Here is a 14,023-nt window from a genome sequence, read left to right on the forward strand (position 1 = left end):
GACTCCCTTAATACCTGTTTTGTTTAAAACTGTTATCACACTCACTAAGGGTCCCTAGGAATGTTTTCTGTTCTATCAGTGAATCATCTATAACGGCCTGGAGTTAAACCAGTCATTCTGCCCTGTCCAAGCAGCATTCCCAAGGAGACAGGGTGTGTGTGCGTGTGTGTGTGTGTGTGTGTGTGTGTGTGTGTGTGTTCCCCTGGTTCCTAGTTCTGCCCTGTCCTAAGGGCAAAACAATAGATAAATTGGAGCTAAAACTTTTTAATTTAATTGTTGAGAGTTTGAGGATTAAGTTTAGACAAGTTTTTTTTAAAAACTAGATCAACAGGGGCCAGGGATTTAGCTCAGTGGTTCTGGTCCCTGCCTCGCAAGCGCAAGGTCCCAAGTTCAATCCCCGGTACCAAAAAAAAAAAAAAAATAGATCAACTGTTTATTGTTTATTTTAATCTTATTGGTACAATTTAGATATATATAATGATCACGTGCATCCTAGGGAATTTGTACCTGTACATGATGTATCTTGATTCTTCTTTTTTTTTTCCCCCATTTCCCTCCCCTCCCTTCAACCCCTCTTCTCCTTCTTATTAGAGGGGTGAGCAGGAAAGAAAGGAAGGAAGGAAAAAGAAAAAAAGAAATAAAATCTAGGCAGGTTTTTAAGAATATAGCCCTGGGGTAAGTTGGGGGGAATAGGAAATGTAAGATGTGGGTAGCAGATCACTGAAGTGTTGAAGGGAGGGGAAACTCACCATACTGGAGAGATGGAAAACCTGGTCATGAGAGAGTCCTGGAATCTGGCAGTCACAGGGAAAAGATTCACCCTGGACAAGCTGAATTACATTATTTCTCAGGGTAGGGGCAGTGGAGAAGGGATAGAAGCATACCTGGTCAACTCTAATTCTACATAAGGCACAGGAACTGTACCTACAGAGCTCAGCACTATTTTCCAAGTCTTCATCATCTCAAGGGCAGAAAGACAATTAAGACCAAAACCTTTCTTGGGGTGGGTTTCTCATCCTTAGTAAAACATGCTTCTAAAGACAAAAGCTACAACTGACTCAAATGACAGGCTTGTTTAAGAAGGGAAGCATTGTCCAGGAGAAAATTAAACCAATGAACAGACTGTTTTCTAACTTTTCCAGAGATAGAAAGAAGATCAAAGGGCAGATTGGAGCTGCTCCTTAAACTATAATGTTTAGGGCTTATAAAATATGTGTGTACTCTCCCTGGTGTCACCCAGAGATCAGTTCTCTCCACGGTGTCTCAGGATGAGGGTCTCTCTTGCTCAAGACACTGGATCCGCCACACCCTCATGTGTCTTCCTGCAAGAGTGTGATTTCTTTTTTTTTTATGGTACAGGGGATCAAACTCAGGACCTTGCACTTGCAACGCAGGCGGCGGCACCACTGAGCTAAATCCCCGAACCTAAGGAACAGTGTGATTTCTGAGTTCTTTATAACCCAGAGATAGAGGTGTGTGATCTAAAAGGAATGCCTACCTTCAGTGTCCTTATAGATGAGCACTCATTTTCTAAGAGTTCAGGAGCCTCAAATTGGAAAGGAAAAAGATTCCCAGGATTACAAAAAGAAACAAAAAAAAAATGTATTAACCTCCCCTGATACTAATAACAATCATGCCTACAGAGGCAAACTTCCAAAACCTGTACCATAACCTACAACTGAATCCTCAGATATACCCTAGATCTTAAACTACAAGCCAATTAGAAAAAAAAAAAAAATCATACTCTCTAATGAGACCACACCATCTCTAACTGCCAAACAGAACCCCAAATAAAAAGTGCCACAATCTTTCCATGCTCTCAACTTAAGCCTATTATTTTAACAAAGAAGGCATAAGCAACCAACAAACAAGATGTAAGCAGCCAACAAACAAAAAATGATGATTTTTTGATTACCTAAATGAGTCACAATCCAGAATCCAGTCAAAATATTTTAGGAGTGCCATGAAACAAAAGCAAACTCTTACTTCCTTCCAATGATCTTGGTGGAATCTCCATTATGATATAAGGCCCAATGTATTCGATGTTAGATGTGCCAAGTTCATGGCCCTCACAACATCAAGGAATGAAGTCACAAACCAAAGGAGGAAATTAAGAGAGTTTTATTGGAAATAAGGAAAAGAAGAATAGCTCCTGATGGTGACTATGGCTATGCTGGGCAGTGCAGGTCACCAAGAGACTTTTGGCATTGACAATCTGGATGCAGAGGCACAGCAGGGGCCTCACAGATGTGTGGCCTAATAGATTCCCAAACTTCATTGAAATACAGGATTGTGGACTTCTGATCTGAGAAGGGGGTATTTTCAGGGGTTACTTCCTCAGTCTTCTGTTTGTTCACATCAGTACTCAGTCAAAACTTGAAGGACCTCTCTGTAGGCCTCAGAGTTGGGTTGCATATGTATAAGTGTATGTGTGCATGCTTATATAATCATGTGTGTGCATATGTGTGTTGCTCTATGTGTGCACATTTATCTCCCTTTCTGGTACTCTGGACAGCCTGTGTTCTTTATAAAATGTAGAGATGTAAGTAGGAAAAGCAGAGGGATCAAGATTAGTAAGTAAGGGCCAGGGATTTAGCTCAGTGGTTCCACTGCCTGCCTCACAAGCACAAGGTCCCAAGTTCGATCCCCGGTACCAAAAAAAAAAAGATTAGTAAGCAAAAAGTAAGCAAGGTAGTTTGGGAAAAGCAGCTACTCCAAGAAAAGAAGAAGCTACACCAGAGGTCACACAGGTGCCAGACAGAATGTGTTGTATCAGGGAGCCAGAAGAGGATGCTAGCCAAAAATTCAGAAGAGCTCATTGTTCAGAGGAAGGCACACAGCTCAGTGGATAAAGCAGCTCTCTGCACTCAAATCCTGACCTGACACTGACCACTGCCAGGATGATTAACATCTCTGTCACTCAATTGCCCAATGTAAAAGGCAGAGACCTGCCACATGGAGCAGTTAAGAGGATGGATTCTGTGGATCACTGTCAACCACTTAGAACAGTGCTAGACATTGTCCTGGGAATGAGCCTCCGGTGAGCGACCTTGCCAATGGTAAGAGCTGACAGTGGTATAACAGAGCCAGTACCCAGTCAGTACCTGATCCTTAGCAGACATGCCAACATCCAGCCCATGGTGCTTGGTAGATGTGCCTGCATCCAGCTCTATGTTCTTCCCCAAAACTCACGACGAAATAGCTAGGACTAGGATCACATTCCAGTAGGTCTAAAGAGAAATATTTTTTGATAAGATTTCTCTATGTAGTCCAGGCTGGCCTTGAACTCACTATGTAACCCAGGCCGGTCCCAAATTCACCACAACCCTTCTGTTTCAACCTCCCAAGTGCTGGGATTACAGGAGCGCATCACCATGCCTGGCTGATCTAAAAATTAATAACAAAATCAAAATTCAAAAATGATCTTCCATCTTGAAATTTTTAATCTCTATTAAACAATTCATGAGTGATAGAGAAATGCAAATCAAACTCCCAGAATTTCTGAAATACAATAAAAATGAGAATGCTACATCAGAATCTATAGGATATGTTTAAAGCAGTGAAAAGAGGAAAATCCATGATCATACATTCTTATATTAGTAAGAGAATAAAAGCAAATGAATTAAGTTCCAAACTCAAAATGTTTGGAGGGGAAAAAAAAAGTAAATCAAAAGAAAGTACAATGAAATAATAACAAAAAATAATGAGGTAGGAAAACAACCTAAGACTAATGAAGAAAGTGCCAGTTCTCAAAAGTCAGGTTACTTAAGAATAATAAATGGAAATCACAATGTGCAAAATAATAGCAAGGGAAAACACCACCAAATAGGAGTGTTTAAAAAAATTAATACTATGTACAATCTTATGCAAATAAATTTGAAACATAGATGACTAGATATCTTTCTAGAGAAAAATATCAAAATGGACACCAGTGGAGAAATAAAAATTTAATGAACCAATTAAGTAACTTCCAAGAAGAAATAGAGGGTGTTTTTATCTTAAAAAGTACCCCCACAGGGCCGGGGATTTAGCTAAATAGTAACCACGACTAAATCGTAAATCGTATCACCACCTCATAAGTGCAAGGACCAGAGTTTGATTCCTGGTACCAAAAAAAAAAAAAGTTCCCCACAGGGTCATGGATTTAGCTCAGTGGTGCCATGCCTGCATCGCAAGCACAGGGTCCTGAGTTCAATCCCCAGTACTAGAAAAAAAGAACCCACAACTCATAATAGCTAAATCTTGGAGTGTCCTGTATGTCCGTCAACAGATGAATGCTTTAAAAATGTGGCATTTATACACAAGGGAGTACTACTCTGCCATGAGGAAGGATAAACCTTAAGACCATAATGTTAAGAAATAAAGCAGACACACAAGATTAAACATTGCATGGTTTCTCTTAAATGAGAAATCCAAAATATAAATGAACAGAAAAATAAAAGATAGATAATAGAAAACAGGGAGGTAGATCTTTGCAAAAGGGGAAAGGACCAAGGGATGAAAAGAAGAAGAAAGTTGGGGAGGGAAAAGGAATGAAAAAAAGAATTCAGATGTGTCATGTCCAAGTACCAACTCTCCATGAGGAATATAACCATTATGTACTGCAAACATGTACCAATAAAAACGTTTTTTTAATTTTTTAAGAGGGAAAAAAAAGTACCTCCAAAAAAGTACAGGATGAAGACTGTCAAAAGAGGGTTCCACAAACCTTCAACACAGGGTTCCAGAGTGGTAAAAGAGATCAGAAGAGGACAGAAGCTTCCAGGAAGCACTGGAAATAAAAACAGAATGATCTCACTCACATCTAGACAGAATTCCTGAATAAAACATTAGCAAATGGAATCGAGCTCTCCATTAAGAAAACAACTCCCTGTAAGAGAAGCTGCTGTTCTGTTGCAAAGTAGGGTGACAACAGTTGACAACTTATTAAATATTTCAAAATAGCTAGAAGAGAGAATGATGACAGAACGGTGAAAATCCTCCCCACAAAGCTGGCAGATGAGATGGAAATGCTCATCGCCCTGGTTGACTATTGCACATCAGATACATGTGTTGAAATACCATGCTGTTCCCCATAAAGACATATCATTACTTTTTGTGATTAAAGATTAAATTGCAAATATAAATAAATTTTAAAATTAAAAAAAAAAACTCAGTGTGACCACACTCCTCCAAGAGTGTGAAAATTACTCAGCATCAGGAGATCCATTCATACACTTCCTAAATCAGTGATTTAGCAGGCTCAGCCCTTTGGTAACAGCTAATGACATTGATATCTCGAAGCCACTCATCTCGGATCAAGGCTGTATTTGGATGAAAAGCTTTGCTCCCTTTTTTGTGCAGATGTGAATTGCTCACAGTTAGCTCTTCCTTGCCAGGAGGGAAGATGAGACAGAATGCAGAGTCACGATGTCTCCCGGGGTCTGCAAGGGAGGGCCTTGAACCTGGGCTTTGCTAAAGGTGTCCAAGGACCCCACCTTGCTCCAGCTTCCTGGGCCCCCCACACGCTAAACAGCCCAAAGCTTTGCCCAGAGCTTCAGAGAAGTCAGCAGCCCTGGTTGTCCAGAGAAGTCAGGGGGAAGTAGAGGTCACATTTTCCGCTCCAGGCCTCTCAAAACAAACCAAAGCCAGGAGGAAGGGGGAGAAGGAAGAGGAAGAGAAGGAGGAGGAAGGTACCCGAATGTCAACATCATGGTAAATCTGCACGCAGATTGTTGTCATTTTAAACAACCCTGGAAAATGAAATGCTGTTGGCGCTCCATACCAACCTCAGACAGAAAGAGAAAGAAGGAAGGAAGGAAGGAAGGAAGGAAGGAAGGAAGGAAGGAAGGAAGGAAGGAAGGGAAGGAAGAGAGAGAGAAAGGAAAGAGAGAGAGAAAGAAAGAAAGAAAAAGAAAGAAAGAAAGAAAGAGGGAGGGCGGGCTTTTCAGAAAGTTGCAAAAAGCAAAACTTGAATTTGCCATGCACTGAATACTACACTGAATCCAGGTGTGTGGGCATTGTGTTAGGTATGGTAAATAACCCAGAGGTGACTCGGACATGGGAGAATGTGAGGTTCTATGTGAACACTGCACCATTCTATGTGTGCAGCTTGAGACCCTCGGATTTGGGTGTCCACAGCAGTCCGGTACCAATCGCCCACAGATGCAGAGGTCTGAAGGATGACTGTTCACTTTACAGATGCAAACACCAAGGCTCACAGGGCTCAGCAGACTGGGCAGAGCACAGTGGCAAAGCCAGCAGTATCTCCCTAACCCTCCATCCTCCACAGCCAGCGTGACACTGCACCAGGGCTGGTTCAGGGGCCCGTAGCCCCCCTCTGGCTGCCTCCACCCTACAACCCAGACCCTTTTGCCACACTGGGGTACAGACAGGTCAGGGACTCTCAGGGCACTCACCCTCTCCCAAAGAGCCCCCTCTTCTGCTGCAAAGCCAGACTCCCAGTCTCCTCTGAGAGATGCCAAGGCCCAGCTGGTCTCCCAGGGTAAACTCTTTGCACTGTGTCTACAATGAGCATCTCTGGAAGGGGGAGGGGAGCACTGCTCCCCTGCCCTGCCCAGCCCATCCATCCCTCCCCCATGTATTGTCCAATCCCTTTCACTCAGGCAGAGCTCAGGCCTCACAGTGCCCCCTTCCCTGAGGCTCCGGCCACTGGGTCCTAGGCAGAGGTTGACACAGACCTTTAATTCCACAGAACCCTGGGCTGGGAGTGGAGGAGTTCCTCCTAGATGGTGCCACAGGCTGAGTGGGCAGCTGAGCCTCCAGGCTCCAACCAAGCCAGCTCCTCCTTGACTCCCATATTCCCTGGCCTACTTGCACAGGCTCTCACCTCACCCAGGCTGCACCTCCTCTTCTGCCCCAGAGCCAACAGAGCCCGCCCTGGGAATCCTGGCCAGTCCCTGTCCCAGGCCTCACCCCACACAATCCTGAGGCCAGCTGCTCCAAAGTGGCCCCTTGCTGGACTTGCAGACAAAGCCAGAGCTGGGGTAACTCAAGGCTCAAGAAGGACAAAGCCTTCACGCCAGGCCAGTATCCAACCTGACCCACCCACCTCAGGACTCAGGACCCACTGGGGCTGCTCTGACAGAGTTCTTGGGAAAAGGATGTCACTGCTGGGCCAGCCAGTCTTTCCAGGACACCTCTGTAACCCTGGTCCCCTATCCAGGCCCTGCACAGAGCACTGTTGGAGCCCCAGGCCTGTGCTTGCAAGGACAGGAAACAGGGCCTGGCAGCCAGTGGCCCAGAAGACACCCCCGCCCCACCTCCACCCCTGCTGTGCTCAGACGCAAGTGTGAACATTGTCCCTTGCCTGGTCCTGTTTGCACTATGGAGGCCTCGCTCACTCCTCAGCTATTTCCTGATTATAGAAGTTGGAAAATATAGCTGAATGGTCAGCCTGACATGTGAAGTCCACCTGGGTCTCGTGTTGTCACGAGCTGTGTTATTGTCACCACCCTAGAGCCTCCCATCCCAAGCAGCAGGTCCCGCCCGCCCTGCCCAGGCTCCAGGGGGGCCACGCTTACAGCTCACAGGCCTTGGGGGTCTCTACTTGACCATCCTGGCTCCTCAACACCTCCTGCTCGGTTATTTCAACAAAGGCATGTTTTTAAAGCAGAAACATTTAATCCTTTAAAATCCTTTTTTTTTACAACTGAATATAGGTCTTTGGGAATAAGTTTTCACTTCTCATGGGTAAATTCAGAGCCATTTCTGTATTAAATAAAAAGTGCAGATTTAATTGTATAAGGAACTGTCGTGCTGATTTTGCAAGAGACTGTGCCATTTGCATTTCCACTGGCAGAGTCTGTGATCTCCATGTCTTACCCTCCCTTGGTATGGCTGGTCTTTTTAGTTTAACCACATTGATTGGTATATGGTAATATCCCATGGTTGGTTCTAATCTGCATTTTCACTATGACTCACAAGTTAAGTATCTTCTCATGTGCACACTGACCATTCTTTTATCTTTTCTTTCTGCAAAGGCTCAGTGTCATAGTGAGCAATCATGGAGGTAGAGGATGAATGATTACTCAGAGAAGAGACTTAGTTCAATCTCCGAGAGGCCCAGAGGGGTCAACTCATTCAAGAGTGTCCAGCATTAGGGAGACTCCCAGGAGAAGCCCCAAATCTGAGAGCTCTCCAGCTTTCATTTAAAATATCAGTGTGAGTGAAAAGAGCAGAAGAAAAACAGTTTGGGCAAAGTACTGTCCCAAGGCTAGGCAGTTTTGCTTGGGGAAAAGGCAAGGACAACAACCAGACACAGCATGACTTCACTTAATCTAAACTTCTTGTTTAACCATTCACTCCTCACAGAGCCTGTGTGCTTTTGCCCCGCAGTTTAACCATTCAATCCTGGGCCAAGTCCCCGACAGGCCAGGTCAGCCTTTTTTTTTTTTTTTTAGGTATGGGGGATCGAACTCGGGAGCTTGTCCTTGTGAGGCAGGCAGTGGAACCACTGAGCTAAATCCCCGGCCCAAGGTCAGTCTTTTACCCATTTCTTACTAGGTTGTTTTTCTTCCTATTATTGAATTGTAAACAGTCTTTATATATTTTGGACACAAGCCCTTTATCAGATGCATGTATTATACATAATATCTCCTAGGGCCGGGGATTTAGCTCAGTGGTTTTGCGGCCTGATGCACAAGCGCAAGGACCAGAGTTCAATCCCTAGTACCAAAAAATAAAAAATAAATAAATAAATAAATAAAAATAAATAAATAATATCTCCTGAACTGGGGCTTCTTTTTCACATTCTCAGCTACATCTTTCAAGTAGTAAAAGCTTTTAATTTTGATGAGAACCAATTTATATATTTTTTTCTTTCATGATTCTTCATGAAAAAATGAAGTCACATTGATATTCTCCCATATTTTCTTCTAGAAGCATTACAAAGTTTGATTTTTACATCTAATGTAGCATCCATTTTCAGTTAGGGTTAAATTTGTTCCCAGTGTCAATATCTACTTGTTCCATATGTATTCTATTACTAAAGTAAAACATGGCACTTTGGTCAAAAATCAATTGGTCATGTATAGGTGTATATATTTCTGGAGTCTGTCTTGCATTCTATCAATCTATAGGTCTACTCCTGACTATTGTAACTTTATAATATGTCTTGAAACTGGATTGTGTGAGTCCATCTGTCTTTGTCCACTGAAGCAGCTATAACAAAATGCCATAAACTGGGTGGCTTATAAGCAGCAGACATTTATTTCTCACGGTTCTGAAAACTAAAAAGTCCACGATCAAGGTATTAGCAGATTCCATGCCTGCTGACAGCCCACTTCCAGGTTCATATACTCTTATGGTTTGGATCTAAACTGTCTCCCCAAAGGCTCATGTGTTGAAGGTTTTGCCTCCAATGCATCAGTGTTCACAGGAGGGGTTTTGAGGGAGTGATTGGATCGTGAGGGGTTTAACTTCACTCATGGATTAATCCACACATGAGTTCATAAATGAATGAAGTGGGGTCTACCTGGAGGGAGTGGGTCATGGAGGAATGAGCTTGGTGACTATCTCTTGTTCCCAGCCCCATCCTCTCTTACTCTTTCCCTCTCTCTGCTTCCTGATTGCCATGAGAGGGGCAACTTTCCTCTACCACATTCTTCTGCCATGATGTGTCTGCCCCACCACAGGCCCAAAAGCAATGGAACCAGCCAACAATGGATTGAAACCATGAGCCAAAATGAACCTTCCTCTCTATGTTGATATTCTCAGGTATGTCGCCACAGTGACAGAAGAAAGCCACCTAACACATAAATAACACCTTGTAGCTATGTCCTCATGTACTGGCAAGCATCTCTCTCTGAGGTTTTTGGGTTTTTTCTTTTTGGTTTTTTTTTTGTACTGGGGATAGAACTCAGGACCTTGCACTTGCTAGGCAGGCACAGCACCACTGAGCTAAATCCCCAGCCCTCTCTCTCTGAGTTCTTATAAGGCCACTAACCCCATTCATGTGGGCTCCACCCTCATGCCCTAACCACCTCCCAAAGGTCCCACATCCTGACACCATCACTGTGGGGGTTAGGATTTCAACCTATAAATTTTAGAGGGGCAACAATAATTTAGACCACGGCATTTTCCAGCTTTTAGTTTTTTCAAAACTGGCTTGGCTATTTTAGTTTTTTCTTTTTCTTTTGTATTGCCACATACATTTTAAAATCAGTTTGACAATTTGCATTCAAAAAAAGGCCTGATGATATTGTGATTGGCAATGCATTCATATGTTGGACAATTTTAAGAGAATTACCTCTTTAAAATAGTGACTCTTGAGCCAGAGATTTAGCTCAGTGGCTCTGATGCCTGCCTTGAAAGCACAAGATCCCGAGTTCAATCCCCAGTACCAAAAAAAAAAAAAAAAAATAGTGACTCTTGGGCTGGTTATTTAGCTCAGTGCCTCTGTGCCTGCCTCACAAGCACAAAAGTCCTAAGTTCCATCCCTGGTACCAAAAAAAAAAAAAGTGACTCTTCCAATATATAAAGATACTATATCTCTACATTTCTACATTTACTCCATCTTTAATTTTGCTCAGCAATAGTTTGTAGGCAGAAGTTGCACATTTTTTTATTATATTTATCTCTAAGTATTTCATGAGTTTGGTGTGATTGTAAATAGTATTTCTTTTTTTTTCCCATTAACTTTATTGGTACATTTTCGGTATAAAATACAGTTACATTCATCATTGGGATCTTGTACCTGTACATGAGTATCTTGGTTCTTCCCCCCCCTTCCCTTGCCCTCCCTTCACCCCCTCCACCCTTCCCTATTTGCAAAGACCTTGTTTCCATTTTTTTTCCTCTTCTCGTATTTTTTCCTTTCCCTTTTTTCCCTTCCCCTATCCCTCCCAATTCCCCTGCTCTTTTAGACCTTTTCTTCCTGTTACACAATATCAGTTATACATTTTTTAAATTACAATATTAAGATCTAGGAGACATTACCACAGATTTTACAGAAATTAAAAGGATATAGAAAGCATATTACAAAATTTTTTTGAAATAAATTTGACAACTTCTAAGAAGTAACTTAGAAGACAAATTAATGAAACTAACTCTGGAGGAAGTATAATACTTGAATAGCACCTATTAAAGAAAGTATATTCCTAGCTTGAAAACCTACCTATATGACAACAGCAAGCTCATATACATTTTAACTGATAAATTATACCAAACAATTAAAGCAGAAAAAAGAAGGAACACTTCTCCCCTCATTTTAGGAAATCAACATTGTGCTAATCCTAAAATTGGATAAAGATAATAGAAGAAAAAAGTATGAACATAGATAGAAATTTGTTTAACAAAACAAACTCTTAGAAGTCAGATCTGGCAGGATGTAGAAAGTGGTTTTGTTATAGGGATGGCAGTGTTGGTTCAGCACTGGAAGATCCACCCCCAAAAGTCATCATTTTAACAGAGGAAAGGAGAAAGCCGTATGATCCTGTCACTAGTTGGAGAAAGAGTATTGGACTAAATTCTACAGCTGTTCATGGTAAAAGCTATCAGGAGACTAGAAGTAGAACAGAACCTTCTCAACAGATCAAAGACATGTACTCCATACTTCCAACAAAAACTCCTTCTATGAATGAAGATGATACAATGCTTTCTCCCTAAAATGGGGAGCAAGAGCATATATGCCTACTCTTCATCTGTCCTTTAGACTTTGAAACCTAGGCCCCACCAAAATAGTCTGGCAATAAAATGACACAACTAGGATAGGATTGGCACGGCAGAAGCAAAATCTTTACATGTAGATGAAATGATCATCTACAGAGAAAATACTAAGAAATCTCTAGGAGCCCCTAGAACTTGTACTTGAATTTAGCAGGATTAGGAAACACAAGGTATATATAAAAATTCAGGTCTGTGTATACTTGCTATAAATGAAGAATTGGATATTGAAATTTAAAAGTTATGTAAGAGTACAAAGGATCTAGAAAAGTTAAAAACAAAAAGAGTGTTGGAAGACATTTAGTACCTAATTTTAAGACTTCTTCTAAAGCTACAGTAATCAAGGCAGTGTTGGTGTAAGGAAAGACATATAGATCATTTGAATAAAACAGAGAATCTAGAAATAGAACCACACCTACTTGGTCCACTGAGTTTTGAAAGATTATTTAACATTAGCATTTTATAGAATATAAACTTGATTCAAGAGCCGAGGAAGAGATAGTGTCTTCATCAAATGGCATAGAACACCTGGTATCCGTATATAAAAAATTAACTTCAACCCTTTTTTTCCATACACGAAAATAACTTGAAGGGATCTATGAACCTAAATAAGAAAGCCTAAAAGTATAAAACTTTAAGAAGAAATTATAAGGGAAAGTATTTATGAATTCAGGGTAGGCAAGAACTACCTAGGATACAAAAAACATGATGTATAAAAGAAAAAAATTGATAAATGAGATTCCATCAAAATTTAGAACTTTAAATGACATCATTAAAATGAAAAGTAGTCCTTAAACAGACCATATTTACAATGCATATAACCTATGACCAGAATATATAAAGAATTCTTAGAGCTCATTAATAGACAACCCAATTAAAATGTAGACATAAAAAGATGGTAAATAGCCAGTATAGCACAAGGAATGGTGTGCAATTCTAGAATCAGAAAAATACTAATCAGTACAATAATAAGACTGAATTATACACTCATTAGGGAGATGAAGTCAAAAGTTTTAAAAGGCTTGTCATGACTTTTTCTTTTTGTTGGATTCTCCCCCTTTGCATTTAATTTGTCACACCCAATGGATTCATTCTGCTGGGTTTCCTGGGGTTGTGATCCTCATTGTCTTTTCCTAGGGTATTGTCTAAAATATTTTGGAGTGCGGGTTTGGTATTCATGAAGTTCCTGAGGTGCTCTTTATCATGAAAGTATCTTATTTCTCCGTCAATTTGGAAAGATAGTTTTGCAGGGTACATCAGTCTGGGTTGGAGGCTGTTTTTCTTTAGGGCTTGAAATACATCACTCCAAGCTCTTCTTGCCTTGAGGGTTTGCATTGAGAAGTCTGCTGTGGTTCTGATGGGCTTTCCTTTGTATGTGATTTGTTTCTTTTCTCTCACTGCTTGTAGAAGTTTATTCTTCTGTTGGGTTTCTGGAATCCTAACTATTATATGCCTATGTGTAGATTTTTTTTTTGATTAAGGCTAGCTGGAGTCCTATATGCCTCACTTATGTGTATGTCAAGTTCTTTTCCCCTCCTTGGGGAGTTTCCTGCCATCACTTCTGTGAAGAGTTTTTTTATGTCATCTGCACTCTCTCCTCTTTCTTCATTGACTCCAATCAGTCTTATGTTATTCTTCTTTGCATCGTCTAGCAGCTGCTGGATTGATTTCTCGTGTTCCCTTACAATTTTAAAGCAATTTTTCTTTTTCTCCTGACTAATTGCAATCTTATCTTCTATATGTGAAATTCTATCCTCACATTGGTTCATTCTGCTGCGCAGACTTTCGATGGAGTTTTTAATCTCTTGGAAATCTGTTTGTATGTGTTTTATGGATTCCATTTGTTTCCTATGTTGGGATTCCATCATGTTCCTCAGATCCTCTATTTTTTTATCTGTGTCCTCTCTAGATTTATTAATCATGTCCTGCACCATGAGCAAAATCTTTGCTGTTATCTGAGTAATTATTTCTGATTTCATTTTTCCCAGATCCTCTTTTGTTGCCAGTTCAGAGAGTCCAGGTGGTTGAGTATCAGTGTTCCATCTCGTTTCCCTTTGGGGTTGCTGTAGGTGATCTGGAAGTCTGTATTTGAGGCTTGTTTATGTATCTTCTCATTTCCACGGGTGGGGGTGCTTCTGGCGCCCACACAGCTCACCTTCTCTGCCCTAGGAGCTTGGGATGGCGGTGGGGGAGCTTTCTTCAGGGTGCTGGGACCGGCTGAGCCTCTCTGCCCTAGGAGCCTGGGATGCAGGCGGGTAGTTTCCTTCTGGGTGCTGGGACCGGCTGAGCTTCACTCTGTAAATAGTATTTCAATTTCTATTTCTATTTGCTAGTATTAAGAAATACAATTGATTTTACA

This window comes from Heterocephalus glaber, unplaced genomic scaffold (assembly GCF_053883595.1).
Source record: "Heterocephalus glaber isolate CG9 unplaced genomic scaffold, H.glaber_assembly_v1.0 deba00000594, whole genome shotgun sequence".
In the NCBI taxonomy this organism is placed as follows: domain Eukaryota; kingdom Metazoa; phylum Chordata; class Mammalia; order Rodentia; family Bathyergidae; genus Heterocephalus; species Heterocephalus glaber.